At 43.8% G+C, this 16,898-nt stretch overlaps 1 long non-coding RNA gene across 1 annotated transcript in view; it reads left to right on the top strand.

Annotated features, from left to right (window-relative positions):
• The window catches only part of LOC142846190 (uncharacterized), a 57,664-nt gene extending 40,971 nt beyond the window's left edge, over window positions 1–16,693 (top strand). The window contains exon 3 of the long non-coding RNA XR_012910042.1: window positions 16,025–16,693. This is a non-coding gene — a long non-coding RNA (uncharacterized LOC142846190). The remainder of the gene's footprint in view (window positions 1–16,024) is intronic.
• Window positions 16,694–16,898: the final 205 nt, after the last annotated feature.

The following is a 16,898-nucleotide window of genomic DNA, read 5'->3' as shown; positions in this document are numbered from 1 at the left end:
TGAGGCCCTTAATGTCTGTGCTGCTGGGGTTATACGTAGGAAGTGGTCTCCTGTGCCCATGTGTTGTAGAGTACTGCCCACTTTCTCTTCTATCAGGTTCAGTGTGTTCAGACTGATATTGAGGTCTTTAATCCATTTGAACTTGAGTTTTGTTCATGGTGATAGATATGGATCTATTTTCACTTTTCTACAGATTGACATCCAGTTTTGCCAGCACAATTTGTTGAAGATGCTCTCTTTTTTCCAATGTATACTTTTAGCTCCTTTATCGAAAATCAGGTGTTCATAGGTTTGTGGGTTAAAGTCAGGGTCTTCTATTTGATTCCATTGATCAACTTCTCTGTTTTTATGCCAATACCAAGCTGTTTTCAATACTGTAGCTCTGTAATAGAGTTTGAAGTCAGGGATGGTAATGCCTCCAGACGATCCTTTATTATATAAGATCGTTTTGGCTATCCTGGGTTTTTTGTTTTTCCATATAAAGTTGATTATTTTCTTCTCCAGATCTGTTAAGAATTTTGATGGGGATTGCATTGAATCTATAGATTGCTTTTGGTAGAATTGCCATTTTTACTATGTTGATCCTCCCAATCAAAGAGCAAGGGAGATCCTTCCATTTTCTGGTGTCCTCTTCAATTTCTTTCTTCAAAGACTTAAAGTTCTTGTCAAATAGATCTCCTAAAGTTTTGAGTGGAGGGAGACTCACAGCCTTCTACTTATGACTCTTCTCCATTTCTTCAAGCTCTTCTCCATCAGAAGACCGGAGGAATTTTGCCTTTTAAACTTGGATTTGTTGAGGATACTGTCACTTGCCACTTTTGGGTCCTGTCATTCTCAGACTTGCCATAATCCCTTGACTGTTAGTCATCTGAACATGGCTGAATAATTCTTGTTATTCTATCCCTCCCCAAGGCTGGAGAGAAATGTTTTCTTTGTGTGTGTGTGTGTGTGTGTGTGTGTGTGTGTGTGTGTGTGTGTGTGTGGAGAGGTGGGAGGGAGGTTATTGGTTCTACTTATTATGTTATGACATGAATTATAATTAAACTATCAATGCATTAAACATAAAATCCACATGTGTAAGTAACCATTTAGAATCAAAGAATCCCTACTCACTGATTTTCGTAGCAAAAGAACAGAGCAGCAAAGTCAAATGACAGGCAGGCTCTGCCTTTGAAGAGGCACAGATGTCACCCAGCAACTTCAGGACAGCTCAAGCCAGGACTTGAATAGTCCACCTGGTACCTCAAGTCAGGGAACAGGAGCAGCCATGGCTGGTGAATTCTGTCATAGAAAGTGTCATTCGAAAGCAGTCCCTGTATTATAGCAAAGGAGAAAACTTCCAGAAAGGTTAGGATTTGTCATAGCAGATGCAGGGAAAGGGCTAACCCCATCCTTCTCAGACTTAGTACCTCTAGCAGGAAAGGAACTAACCCCATAGCAGACACTAGACATACAGTCTGAAAATATCCTCTTCATCTGCCTCTTTACTCTCCGGGCCGTGTCCTTTTGGTGAGGATTTTCGCTTCAACTCAAACCACTTGTTTATTTTTCTTTTTATTGCTTAATCTTTTGATGCCACAACCAAAATTGATCGACAAGACCAATATCAGTAACTCATTTTTGTTGTATAATGACTTCCTTTCAAAGGAGAAAACAGACAATTTCAATACAAGTCCAACATGACTGCTGTCAGTCAGCGATAATGTCCCCAGTTGTCCTCTCTTCCAGACCCTTGCCTCTGTTCTCTGAGTCCCCTCAGAGGGGAAGAAAGCTCTGACACTTGGTTCATACACACCCTTCTTTTCTGCAGTGTAATCTATAATTTCTTGTGGGCATAAGAATGTCTCTGCATCCAGATCAGGAATTTCAGACCGAAATTCACCTCCTATGGCCTTATTAATCTCTATTTGTTCCAAACCATCTAAGTGCAGGACCTTCCTAAAACGTGAATGTCCTGAGAGCTTCTCTGGGTCAGTTAAGACACCCAGCACCTGGCCCTTGATTCCCTCTAACGTCAACAGGGCGAATCATCGCACTGATGATGCAAGTGTGTGACCCTTCCAGACACCTCCCGACCTCGAGGAAGGGAGTACACCCACACTCAGGGTCGTCTCAGGGTTAATAGCCAGGAGCTGAGACATGGAGCTGCCCAAAGCCTGCCTCTCTTTGGCACAATGACAACTTAGAATGCAGACTCTGTGGCAGACTGAAGTTTGCTAAGAACGAGCAATGAAGTTTGCTAAGAACAAGCAATGCACATCCTTTTCAAAAGCTGGCCAGATTTTGAATTCCCTCAGCTGACCCCTACAGGCCTCAAGAAGTGATTGAAAGTTTGCTTTATTTTTTTCCTAGTAGCTTAAAGCTCCAGACATTATACCTAAGTATTATGTTTTGGGTTAATTTTGCATAGAGTTTGTGATAAGGGTCCAAACAACTCTTCTGCCTGAATGTAAACAAATTTCCCGACACTGTTGTTTGGGAGACAAAATTGTGTCTTTTTTCACGGTAAGTTTTTTTTACCCCATGGAAATAAGTCTATCATAAGACACGAATTTCTGTACTTTCCTTCATCCTCCATTTGTCTATTTATCTATTTTTTTAATGTGGAACCACAAGGTTTGGATTATGGTAGCTTTGTAGCATGCTTTGAAATAACGAAGTATAATACCTCTGGCTTTGTTCTTTTTCAGCACTACTTTGGACCTTTGGGGTCTTTCTGTTGCTTTGTGAATTTCAGGGTTTCCTTTTTTTTCTTTCTCTGGTGAATGCCATTGGTGTTCTGATAGGGATTCCATTGATCTGTAGATCTTTCTAGGTGGTATGGACGTTTTAGCAATATGTCTTTTAGTCCACCTTTTTGTGTATTTTTCATTTGATAAATAGGTAAAATCTTGTGTTCTTTTCTTTTAAAAAGGAGAAAGAGAGAAAGAAAGGAAAGAAGGGGAGAGGCAAGTTGCAGGGAGGGAAGGGCAGAAAGAGAGAAAGGGAAGGAAGCAAGGAGAGAAAAGGAAGGGAAAGGAAGAAACAGCAAGGAAAAGAGAGGTAGGAAGGAAGGGGGCAGATGGCAACTTGCTACAGATCTGTTAGCTTGTGTTGATCATTTTACAATGTATATATACACAACAGAACATCAGGTTATATACTCTAAATATAGACAGTTCATAAAAATCAATGGCAGGGAGAAAGAGAGAGAGAGAGAGAGAGAGAGAGAGAGAGAGAGAGAGAGAGAGAGAGAGAGAGTTAATAGGCAATCCATATTTCTGGATCACCATCCCAAAGAATCTGGTTCAGATCTGGAGATCTGGGTGGGTCCCAGGAATCTTCATGATTACTCAGCTTCCCAGAGGACATGACTGGGTGGTCCTGAGGCTGCCCTTGAAGAAGCACTCCTCTGGAATCTAAGCCTCGGAACTTTCTAGCCTTTTTTCTTCCCAAAGGATGATGTGGCCTCACTCCATTCAAATGTCCAAACAATACATAAGATTCTTTGTGATTCATACTTGTGTCCTTATTTTCTGACTCAACAATTAATTCCCGATTAGGTCATTCATTGGGCAATTTTCTCTCGCTCAGTCAGTTGGCCTCTTTCTTTTGTGTGCCTGGAGCTGGAGAGACCGGCATCCTAGCCCTCTCCACTGAACCCACTCAACAGCAGTAACTGCAAGGGTGGTTCTTCCAACATGCTCTATTGCATGGTTCATGCTCTTTACCTCATTGTCCTGTTGTGTGCTCTACCTTCCAGGAACCTGACCTGAACAAGAGCATAACCTGAGGGGCTTCTCTGCACAGAGAATTATAAAATCCTCTGCATCTCATTTTTTACACTTTATGTATCTTTTAGATAATTCTTTATCGGCTCAGTTCTTTGTGTCTATCTTTTCTCTCTTAGTCAATTCTTTTCTTTCTTTATTTATCACAATAGTGCTCAGGAATTCCAGGCTATCTCAGAACTCACTTCTTTGCCTCGGTTGGCCTCAAACTCATGGGAATTCTCCTGCCTCAGCCTCTAAAGTTATTAGATTACAGCATGAACTACTATGCATATCCCAATCTTTCATCATACCGGCTGTGAAGTATCCCAACGTAGCGGTACTGCTGTGTCTTTCGTCACTGTCACATTGATGGATTTGCATGTCACCTCTCACAAATAGCCCCCTTATGAATTCAGAGCAATAGGATTCTCTTCTTATAGTCAATGAGATTGAGAAAAGTTAATGACCTTGCCCAAGGTCTTCCTTGGGCAGGACTAGGATGCCAGCATACTCACACCTACCTCAAACCCAGCAGTCCCGTATATATCACTATTTTCAAGTGATTTTAACAGGCTGAGTGCCACACTCTGTAAGAACTACAAACCCCTACAACCTGACTTCTCTTGGAACACCAAGGTCATTTTAAGAGTGCCATTTGAACAGAATCTAGGAACTGTCTGGGAATAGGGGAAGGAAACTGCTCTAGAAGGAGGTGTTGGCTGATTGCAAACACATCAACCACACACCAATTATTACTAGAGGAAGCTTGTAGTGTGTGTGTCTGTGTGTCGTCTGTGTGTGTCCGTGTATGATACTCCTGGAAAGCTGGCATGATACTGCATATGAGGATTCTTACAACAATATATATGTGTCTGAAACCACTAGAGTCCTAAGCTAATGCGCGTGGTGTAAATAAACACTTACCCCATTCGGCAGCTTCAGTAGAACCCTGGAAGTGAGTGGGCGATGGGGTCCTGTGTCTGTGGCAAGCAAAGATATTTGCCCTTTTAATAGCTCAGTTTCTTTTATATAAAGAAAGTAATATCTACAGCCTGCCCACTTGACAGGATGTTACAAGGCTTGGCTAATTTCTGTAAATGTTTTGAACTCCTCTGAGGTATGTGTTCTGTAAATAGGAGGTATTAATAGCAGTCGTCAGAACAGAAACAAAACTGAATTGAGCTGCAGTCATTTTCTGAGAAAGGAGTACAGACACCATAAAGCATGAAGCCTGTGATGGATCCCCGGCATTGGCCTTTCTTCAAGAGGCAGCTTGGGTCTCGTATAGGTCATGGTGACAACCTAGGCCCCAATCTCAAGTGGGAAAGTGGGTATTCTAACATTTAATTTCCCAGATGATTGCTGTGATTAGAGGCCCCTCTGGCATAGCCCATTTATGAGTGTGTGTGCACAGGGAAGGAGGAGTCTAGCCTACCGGAAGTCAAATAGAAAGGAAGGGAGGATGCTCAGGCAGACAGCATCCTTCCAGCACCTTCTGTGAAGGTGTTGAAACAAGGATGTCGTTGCCCTCATATGCTGCAAGAAAATCAGTTATGGGGAAGTCTCTCTCTCATGGCTTTTATGCTAGCTTGGTGAGCATTTGGCGATACCTTTGTCTGTCAGCCATGGGTGTAGAAAGGCCAAGAACTGCTAAGAGGAAGATTACGCTCTGGGTTTGAGAAGCCCCATAGCAACAACTACAAGTCAACGGTAGTTGCTGTAGACACACGGACTCTCGCTCCTGTACATGCATAGAGAATCATTTAGACTTGGGGCATCCTGAAGTTTTGTCATCCACTTGCTTATATCACCCCCCACTCACACACACAAAGGAAGCTATGAGCAGGGAGTGAAGACAGCCATATGTTAGCGTTCATGTCTTCATGGCCCCTTCAGTGGGAGGGCAGCTCCCAAATCCATCAGCAGGCAATCCCATTTCATAAGCACTAATAGGATTTACAGATGTGCAGAAAGTGAGGAAGGTCCCGATGCGCAGCTGAACTCTGGATAGAATTTCTCATAATTTCTCTTACTCAAGGGATCTTGTGTAAACCTGTTCCAGACAGAGTTTTTATTGTATATTATTTCCAATGTCTATCCAGGTTTACCCCCTGGAGGTCAAGTCTATAAGGCTGCCTGAAAATCCCTACTTTAGTGGTGGAGGCAGAGCCTCCTGTCTGCTGTGGTTATCACTTCTACCCAGGGCTCTGGGTGCATGAGGAAAACTCATCAGTGACTTGATGTGTATACACACAGGTCACTGAGAAACATCTGGTAGACCCAACTCCTCATGTCCACTTGCCGCATACACCAAAAATGGAGTAGAGCTGGGGAATACTTTGAAGCCTTCCCAAATAACTAAGAGATAAGCTCTATGATGGTCTAACTTCAGGAGGTCCTGTGAGCCTGCTCAAAGAAGAATGGGTGCCTCGCGTTCATTGGCTAGAAGACCTCCATCTTTATAGACAGGATGCCGGTCATTAGGGACAATGGCAGGAAAGAGGCTTCTTTTTCATTTTTGAAATGTAGAAATAGGATTGTTTTCCCCACAGGTAGGTATCCAGACCTGACTTTCCCGTGAAGACTGCCCACCTTTATTCTTTAGAAGATATATTTCACAGCCTCTCATATGAGCTCACAAGGGGAACTTTAGACAATGACGAAGTGTCTGATGTGGTCAGTTTTAGAGCTTAACGTCTGAAAAGTGATGTTTCCCACTGATCATTGGCAGCAGCTTTCCCTCCTCTCAAGGGCACTAATCCATCAATGAACTCATGCATTTTCTGTGATAACTCTGTACCAGAGCTAACACTTCTTAGGGCACGAAGGTCTCTGGATCCTCTGCTGCAACTGTGTCTTCAGGAAAGGACAAACCTGCCGCCCTTGGATTCTGTTCTCTCATTACAGTCGACCCTTCTAGCAGGAAGGAGCTGGGACACAGCAGTGCTACTGTTTTGCTGTCCCGCACCATTGCCATGTCCCCTCCAGACCTTGCAAGAGATGTGGCCATCTCCATTTGGTCTCTCTGGTTGCCTTATCCTGGGGGAGGGCTTTGTTGTAAAAATGCATTTTCTGACATTGCTGTTTTTAAAGGAACCAGGAATAAAATTAGTAGATTTGGAGACTTAAGCCATTCAAAATCTCTGATTCTTGATTTTTTTTCTGTCTTTGACACAGACTTGGCCATCAGTATCTATTCTTCTCACAGTAATGATGGAATTGTCTGGCTCTTTTTTTACTGACTTGTTCCTATATAATGTGCTGTGTACTTAATGGTTGTGTGAATAACATTTCTAAGATTTATTTCTTTTAAGATAAAATTGTACTTCTCTGATAGGTAGAATGTCCAGAGATGATAAAGTAGCAAACAATCATCAAACGGAAAAACAACAACCCAGCAACCAAACAACAACAACAAAAAAAACCCCAAAAAAAACAAAACACAAACAAACAAAAATTTCAGGCCTCTCAAAGTGTCTGCCATTAGAAGCTCATGACTACCTTTCCCATGTTGTCATGAGAAAGGCAAAGACATGGTGACATAAGAAGTTTCGGGTTAATTGGAAATAGCAAAATCTCATGTTGTCAACCTTCTTCATCTGTTGTAAGATAACACACTGAGAGTTTCAATAAAACTCCTATTGAGATTGCACTCAAGTTCAGAATCTTTCTTCAAGTCAGTCCAAACTGGATAAAAGTGATTTACTTAAAAAAAATAAATTAAAAAAAAGGAGTGGTTGGCATCAGAGTTCTTCAAGTTATACTGAAAAAGTTTCGAAAGGAGTTTACAGCTATATGCCCTTTATATGGGGGTTGGGACTGCCCACATAGCCCAGCCATTCTTGTCTACCAACCCCAAAATACTACACCACAGGAACTGGAAATATGACCTGCTTTTATAAGCCATCCATGAGGTGATGTCTCGTCCATATTAAATGTCACCAATACATTATTTATGTCAGATGAAAATGTAGATGTGATTACAGTAGGGCTTAAGCCTGGCCTAAGAATAACACTCGAACTCTTCCTGGGGTAGATAGTCATTTATAAATTATATGTTAATCAGCACTTTGTTGAAGTATGTATGGAAAACAAGTAAGCCTGTTCTGGGGACACTGAACTTGGAGTACTCCTCTCTTTTCATCTTGAGTTTGCTCCCAGTCCTGTCCTGGGTGTGAAAAGAAGTAGATGCCCAATTAGCATTGATAATCACCTCGTGTAACAGACATGCACATTCCCCTTTTCAAAGTGGTGACCTCTGACCTGCTCTCTGTCACTCACGGTTAGCACTAGAGGAATGCACAATTGCACCAGCATGAGTGGAATACACTGCCAGAGGCCACTTTCACCCTTAACTGATCTCTGACGCCAGTTCTCAGTAGAACCATTGGGGTACGTCATCATCTTTGACATTGCCTCACATGATGGCTACAGGAGTACATGTGGGTGGTGTGTCCTGGACCCTGGGATTCCAGGTGACCTACCGTGGCTGACCAACAAGGGAATTGCTGAATGCCATGAGACATTAGTTCATACATGATGGCAAAGTGGGCCATTCCATTTCTTCCCCTGTATGCAGCCCATAAAATTAAATCTCAGAGCGGTCTAAAAAACGGTCAGTTCATACAATGTGAAACAGGTGTGGTCTTTAACCACAAGGTTAATAGTGTGGCAGGTTGGATGGTAAGCACTTAAGCCTGTTTGCACATCTGCAGAGGTTTCAGTCTCTTTTCTGTTGCTATTATAAAATACCCCAATGAAAACAACTCGAGGAAAACGGTGGTTTGACTGGCAGTACCCAGGGTAGTCCATTGTAGCAGGGGAATCACAGCAGCAGCGACTTGATGCAGCTGGGCATGTTGCATCTACAGTCAAGAAGCAAAAAGCCAAGAGTGTTTGCAGCAGCTTCATTCTCTTTTTCCATGCACACATAGTCTAGGATCCCAGGCAGGGAGAGGCACCACCCACAGGTGGCTAGTCTTCCTGTCTTAGTTAACAGAAGCTGCTCCTGGGGCTACAGGTGACTTGGTGGTTAAGAGCTCTTACTACTCATGCAAAGCACCCAAGTTCAATTGCCAGAACCCATGTTGGGTGACTCCCAACTGCCTGTAACTGCTCTGATGACTTCTGGCTCTGCAGATACCTACAGTCACCTGCACACACCCAAATGCTGAATACATGCATACACAAAATGAAAAATAAAAACAAATCTTTCAAAAATGATGACTCCCCTACAGACGTGCCCATCTTACAGGGTTTCTAGATTCTATCAGGTTGACAATTAACATTAGCTATCATTGCACATATATGTGGACATGCACCTATATCCATGTTCAAAGTAGAAGTTGAGTTACTTTCTTTGTTGAGATACATCTGAATGGCAATTTAGTTCGCCAGCCACTGTTTCTTCCCACATTTCAAAGGTTTCCTTAAAGAATTTCCCAGTGTAACGTGAAAACTGCCTTCTTTGGAATTTGGAAGCTGTCTGCATCCACAGTGTGTACATCTAGCGGGATTGCCCTTCAGTCCATCCCGGCCGTGCTGCTCTTTTGTTTACTAATATCTTTCCCACAGAGGATTGACAGAGATGGAGGCTGGGCAGGTGGTAGTGGAATGAAAGGTATCCCACATGACTTCTGTTGTTTGAGGTATTTTGGAAAGTGTTAAGCTAAGCTATCAAGGAAAACATTTTGGGGTGATATGTGGGAAGGAAACCTCACTGCAGAAATAGGGATTGAACTGCTTATGTAAATCAGTTCCTCCTCTCTTCAGTGACACAGGTCTGTGCAACACTCCTGATAAATATCACTGTGCATTATGGCGAGCAATCCACTCAGCCCCAGCAGGAGGGGCCAACGGGCTAATTGACTGTTAGGCAGCTTTTCCTGGGGTTCTGGCCCCTGCAGCTTCAAGGAGAAATAAAAAGAGAAAAAGTGTGTGGTTGCCTAAGCATAGCCTGCACAAGGGTGAATACCAAAAGACAGGCTAACATGGACGATGGAAAGCCCACAAGGCCTCAGTCCTAGACAAAGAGCTACAGGCGACTAAGGAACGCTGACAGTGAGAATCATAGTTCTCCCCCAGGAGGAGCACACCAATTAGTTATCCAATATCAGACGATCATCCCTGAAAACATGCATACAAATACTAGTATATGGACTGAGAAGGCTGTATTTATGTATTTATAAATGTGTGTTTATAACAACAGTGAAGACAAAAACGTCATGAATTAGACAGAGAGTGAGGTGGAGAGTATAAGGGGGTGTTGGAAGGAGGGAAGAAAAGGGGGAAATGATGTAAATATCTTATAATCTCAAAAAATATTTCAAAAATTGCCAGTATTCCCCTCCTGCCTGCAGGCTAACCAGGGCTCTGGGCAATTGTCCCATCACCTGCTGGGGCCTGCCCACCCTCATCAAATCCCCCGGTTCATTTTTCACTTTGATTGAGTCTTGATGGCATAGTTCCAGGTGACATCTGAGGGAGAAAGACTTTGTAGGGAGAAACACACATAAGACACCTTCCCTAGAACAGAGGCGGGGCCACATGGCATCTTGCTGGAGAAAGGTGAGTAGGCAGGGCTGGTTACCCTGTCCTCTCCTGTCTCTGGGATGGCAGGAGCAAAGTCTCTATGTAGCTAGCCCAAGAGTCTGCTTCAGAGTCTTCTGGCTCTCTGACTTCAACTGAGGCAGAGTCACTTACCTTATTCTTGAAGGATGAAGCTGAATAAAGGTTGGCTGAGAGGGAGGAAAGGAATGGAGGCAGCATGGCTTTCGTGGAGCACAAAGAGACACGCCCAGTTCTCTGCCCAAATGCAGAGACGTTGTCTCATCTTTCAGCAGTCTCTCATCCATGGCTACCCATCCCAAAACCAGGACATGAATGTGTTTGGTTAGTGGCCTCTCACTGTGGTTTATCGATTACAGTTATTGGCGAACATAAGCCTTCCTGGTTTGGAGAGACCCTGAGCAGATGTCCATACCTCAACAATTTTTGTGTGTGTTTTAATAGCATCATCATTCGTGGTAAGGCAGTGAAACACACACACACACACCAGAGGGGTATCAACAAATGTACACATGAAAAAACACACACATAATCAATTATATACAAACATATTAAACAGATACAAACCTACAAAACAAACACATAAAAGACACACATGCATATATGCAGACATGCACAAGCTGCACACATAGACACACACACATATGAGCGTGTGTGCATACATCCAAAAGCATATGAAAATGCATGCAAATATAGAATAGAACACAGACATATCCCAGGCCAGACTTTAGGACACATATGTTTACCTCTGCACCCTGAACAATAATCTGGACTGTATTTTTCTACTTTCTTCTCTGTCCTGGGAAAAAATTACAGAAATTCTAATAGAGGAGGCTGAGAAAGGAAAATATTGACTTCGACAGCACAAACATCTCTGTCTGACAAGAAAATGTTAATTTCCCCCTAAATCAAATATTGACAGATATCAGCTGTGACTGGAGACCTGTCTCTCTGGGAGGAGTTCTCTGCTTCAGAGAATGTGCGCAGTCTGAAAGCTCTCTTTCTAAAGGTTAGCTGGCATCACACTTTAGCGGGGTGGAGCTCTAGACCTTCAGGACTGTCCCAGTGTGTTTGCAAGAGCTGAGATCCCCAGGACTCTGCAGAGCAGGAAGGCAGAGGGGCAGATTCCCACTTGATGGAATGTGCTGTGCCTAGAAGCGTGGGTCCCTACACAGCTGTGCATTGGGATAGAAGCTTTGTTTACATGTGCCGTGGGGCAGGATCTTAAGTGGACATGCGGGAGGAAAAAGTCTAGAAGCAAAGAGAAAAGACGAATACATAGGCAGAGGGAATTTTCCAGAACTGCACGTTTTACCTACTCATTTCCTCCCTGCTCCTGAGATGCATAGTGTGAATACTCTTTATTCAACACTGATACTTTAAAAATTCTAAATTAAAATTCCTCTACTTTTTCCCCATGACTACACACATACTCTCTCTTTCTCTCTCTCTCTCTGTCTCTCTCTGTTTCTCTCTCACACACACACAAACACTCTCTCACACATTCACACACAAACACTCTCACATATACATACACACACTGTCTATCTCTCTCACACACACACTGTCTCACACACTCTCTTCCACGCACATACACGTGCTCTCTGTCTGTCTCTCTGCCTCTGTTTCTCTCTCTCTCTCTCTCTCTCTCTCTCTCTCTCTCTCTCTCTCTCTCTCTCTCACACACACACACACACACACACACACACCACACACACACACACACACACCTTTAACTTGTTAAGTTAGAATTGAAGAACGTGGTATCTCCAACCAGCGAGCTCTGACAGTCTGCTCGGCTAAGGTTAAGATTAATGCAGAAGGTTGGTGCAAGGCTGCTGCAGAGCTGCGTGCTCGGAATACGAGATGCCGTGCAGGGGAAAGGCCAAGAAATATGTCTGTGCTTGGAGTTTACACAAGTCTCCTTAGCAACTTGTCTGGATTTATTTCTCCCTCGGTGTATGTGGGTTTCTTCCAAATCCCAAGTGAAATGGAAGTCGAGAGCCTTAGCCGGCTCCCCTTTCCCTTCTGCTAGGGCAAAATCTTTTATGTTGAAGAGCAAGGCTTTCATCACTAGCTCCTTCCTTCCCCCACCCCACGGACACAGCTCTGATTCTTTGCACTGTGCGTCTGTGGATCATCCGGGATTTTCCAGAAATCTGGGGCTCCGTGGTGCAGGCGGCGGGGTGGGGATGGGGGGGGCGAGGTAGTCAGAGCCCGTTGCAGATAGCCAGTTTCATGCATGTTCCCGAGTGTGACGTGTGTGAAATGGTCCTGTGTGACAAAAGAGGGGAGACACAAACGAGCTCTCATCTTCTCTGCCCCTCCTTCCCGTTTTGCCTTCCTTTCTCTATTCACCCCTCGCCCGATGCCAAAGGCCCTGCACTAGAAAGCTGCGAGCCGGGCCTGACTTCTGGGGCTTTGCTAGGCTGGTTGCGGTGCGGCTGGGCATGCTCAGAGAAGACACCCTCAAATGCTGCTGGACTGAGTGGAGCCACTTTGCCTTCCAGCCTAGAGGAGCACGGGGACACTGATCGAGGGCCCGCACCTAAGGAAATCTTAACGTTGTCTGTTACTTTCCCCTCGATTTTAGAGTGGGGGAGGGTGGAGAAGAGAAGCATAGCCAAAAAAATTAAGGTTTGATTTTGGCTCTTTTACAAACAGATGTTGCTTGTCATCCTGATACGGTTAAGCAGGCAACAGATTGTGTGTGTGTGTGCGCGCGTGTGTGTGTGTGTGTGTGTGTGTGTGTGTGTGAGAGAGAGAGAGAGAGAGAGAGAGAGAGAGAGAGAGAGAGAGAGAGAGAGAGAGAGAGGAAGGGAGGCAAGGAAGGAGAGCATGACCAGAAAGTAGACATAGTAACATGGGTAAACATTGGGGTCTTGCCTTTCTAAAGCCTTTTGTCAGAGACTGTATAAATTTGTGACCTGTTGATCTGGTTGCTGTTCTAAATAAGGAAATATGGAAATCAGGAAACCCAGATGAGAAAATCAAATCTTCCTAGTGTGGTGACAGGGTGAAATGCAGATGTGTAGGGGTAACTGTGTCTGCCTGGAAGTGGCCCTGTACCCTTGTGTAAGCACAGGGCCTTCTGCTTTATAAGAATCTAGTCACTTGGGTTAGGGTTAGGTGGTTGCTTCTTCTCGCAAGCATCACCGTGTAGGCTTCAGGCTTTTCTATACCTTCCCAGGCTAGGGATCTGACTATAACAGTCAGAGCTCTGAGGATGTACTGGCCATTTACAGATTGCATATTCTCTCCCTTACAGGGTGCAATAGACTTCGTCTTTTCTTCAACACCCCTACATTCTAATCTCATTGTGATGCGCCTTCCCAGGAACAAATCCTGGCTTTGACTAGGAAGTGTTAAGGTTGGCCAGCCTCCTGGGAACACTTGTGCAGCATGCGGTTCACTTGTATTAAGGAAATGACAGACGCCTCACGTTTCCGTGTCGAGTCAGACTCGCATTAGCTTTCATTTGGACCCCCTCCCTTGCTTTATTGACAATGCAGCTGGAGTAGGATTCGTGGGCTGGTCCCTGGGCATCTTAAGGAGGAAGGAAGATGGCGATTGGGAGCAAACTTGGTCCTTCCCGCAGTGAAAGCCGTCTTTCGTAGCCAGCTGCACGCTAAGCAGTTTGGGACTGGCAAAGCCTCTAGCTCCTTTGTTTTACCAAGTGTGCCGAAAGCAAACCTGGTCCTAGTCCTCGCTCTCCGGTTCTCGCTCTCAGCGCTACATCTGTTTCCAGGGAACATTAAGGAGGCCAGACATTTCCTTAATTACGGGAAACAGAGCTGCACCGCGCAACAACCTGAACGCTTACTTTTCGTCCGACTTTATTCCTCCAGACAATTTTCACGTCTCTGTTCCCTGATTGACCTACACATGCTGCCATTTGTCATTTTTCTTAAATTATTGATTTCTTTTTTAAGTCCAGGAGTATATAGTCGGGAGATTATATATGGAGTGTCTGAGCTGGCTTGGCTTGAAGGCCAGGAGAACCATGCCCTGCTGTGGGATGACTCTCCCCTCTTTTTTTTCCCTTCAATTCAGAGTTTCCTGAGAAAAGACTTAATTCAGCCTATATGACTTCAGTACCATACTGTAGGTGCAGGAGATTTTTTCACACTGCAGTCTAGGGACCTTGTGGCAATATCAAAGATGGAAAGTGTGGTGTCGCATGGTGTAAGGGCACAGTGAATTGCCCTAGGAATAGGAACTTCTGGCTGTGCTTTAAAAAAAAATTTTTCCAAGGCAGGTTTTCTCTGTGTAACAGCCCTGGCTGTCCTGGAATTCACTTTATAGACCAGGTTGGCCTTGAACTCACAGAGATCCACCTGCCTCTGCCTTCTAAGTACTGGGATTAAATGTGTATACCATCGCCTCCTGGCTGAATGTGCTTCTACTGTGGAAGCAGTTGGATCTTCACACACACACACACACACACACACACACACGTGTGTGTGTGTGCATGTGCACAAACACACAGAACACACATACAGACACACATGGAGACACACAGACAAACACACAAAAGAGAGACTTCAGAGAGTAAAAGAAAAGGCATTAGAAAACAGACAGGCTGTAGGAGGCCTTTCTGGCCTCCCTGCTTCATGATGCTGGCTGCCAAGGTGAACGCTGAAGGGCGTATGTGAACAAGCTCCTCCCTTCCTTTCCTTTCTCTGACTATTTTTCTTTATCTTGCTTTCCCCCTCCCTCCTTCCTTCTCTCTCTCTCTTTCTTTTTTAAGTCTCATTTTCCCTTTCTCTCACTCTCGCTGTCTCTTCCTTCTTTTCTTCATCGAAACCCACCTGGTATGCTGGCCCTGTCATTTTGGAATAAAGGATGTCAGTGGGACAAGCATCTTCAGAAGTGAAAGGCGGCTCCTCCTGTAGCAGTGCTGCTGATGTCACCACAGACTTGATGCTCAAGGCCAAAGGCCTGCAGAACTTAAGAGTCCTTGTCAGCAGGGAGTCCACTTTCCCTTGGTGTAGGAACAATGCAACAAGGAAAAGCCAGTGTCTAAACTGTGGCCCAGTGGGAAGGTGAGAGGGCAGTGGAACTCAAGTCAAGAGCCCTGTTGCGGGAGGAGAGGGGCAGACTTGGTAACCAATCATGTGAGATATCTGCTCCTTTGGCACAGCCCTGTTGGTGGAGACTAGATGTCTCCCAAGCTGATGAGCGATCAGAAAGTTAGAGTGTTCTCTCAGGGGTGCTACCTCATGCCAAGGGATCATCCCCCTGTGTGCCCATTACGCCTTCCCATCCTTGATTGTCGGTGGCCTCTCTGACACATTTTTTAAGCAAGTAGTCTGGTAGAAAACACTGGAATTTGGGACTATTCTGAGATTTCACATTCCTATTTTATGATTTTTTTTATTATTATTCCTGGTTAAAAAAAAATCCTTTTTAGAGCGCATTGGTAGCCAGGGAATTTCCAGGGGATGGGGGATGTGCAAGTTACTTATTTGTAGAGCCTTTTATTATGGCTCACTCTAGAAATAAACATAGCGTGCCCCAGTGTTGTTTTCTTTTCTTCTAGGAATAAATTTAGTTTTTAAAATATTTCTTTGTGCCCTTGCTCTGATGCCACTGACACATTAACTTTACAAAAACATCGAGCGACAATTCGAAACAGACCGAAAAACTAAGTTCTGTAAGTTGGTTCTTAGAAATCAAAACATTTTAAATGTCTTGTTTTCCAGGTGTGGGTGGCTGATTTGAAGACCCTGGCAACATGGAGGCTGCTTTTCAATATTCGTAAGAAGTTGGCTTTCCCAGGTAATGGCATTTTTCTCTACTTACCTTCAAACCTTCCATTTCCTCAAATACTGCAACTTTTAGGGCTTTGAAAACTTATTATTTTTTAAGCGTCACTAAATTTTTAATTTTACAACCAATCAACCTATCTGTACTGCTCCTTGATTCTATGGTGTTTGGGAGTTTTAATTTCATAATAGTGTTTGCTTCTTTTGAAAGCAATTAGGCAGAATTCATTTGAAGAACTCTTTGACTATTTGGATATACATATGTATATATTCTATATTTCAGAATACAGGCTTTATGTAAATCTCAGAAGGTTGGTATTGATATTTTTAAGTTCTGTTCAACTTGGTGATAAATTAATACTTTCTGGAACTCTCCAATATCCACCATGTGGATAGGTACTGAGCCCAGCTCTCATCATTCGGGCAACTTCCTTTTGGTGTCGTTGAACCACTTCCTGCCACCTAGAAAGGTTTACAGGCATCGATGATCTAGCGTCTGACAAATTACCTTTCCCTTTGTTTGTAAATGGCAGTCTCATGCCTTCCCATTGGTTGCTAGCTGATAGAGCCCCACGGAATCTTGTCTCATGAAATGACCCAAATTTGGAAATAAAAAAGGAACCCCATGTTCTTCTCTGGCACAAAGAAATTTCTCAAAGAAGGCCTTCAGTGGCTGCTTCAGGGAAGGTAAACAAACTTATCCTCTCCCAACGTAAATATTAAATCTTTTTTTTAATCTTCTGGTCATTATTTTGATTTCTGAATTTAACATGTTCGGTTTTTGGAAGTTGATTTTAGTATATTTCAATGC

The sequence above is a fragment of the Microtus pennsylvanicus genome, chromosome 3, assembly GCF_037038515.1.
Source record: "Microtus pennsylvanicus isolate mMicPen1 chromosome 3, mMicPen1.hap1, whole genome shotgun sequence".
NCBI lineage: Eukaryota > Metazoa > Chordata > Mammalia > Rodentia > Cricetidae > Microtus > Microtus pennsylvanicus.
Note: the sequence above shows the minus strand (reverse complement) of the source record. Positions and strands in the feature narration are given on the sequence as shown.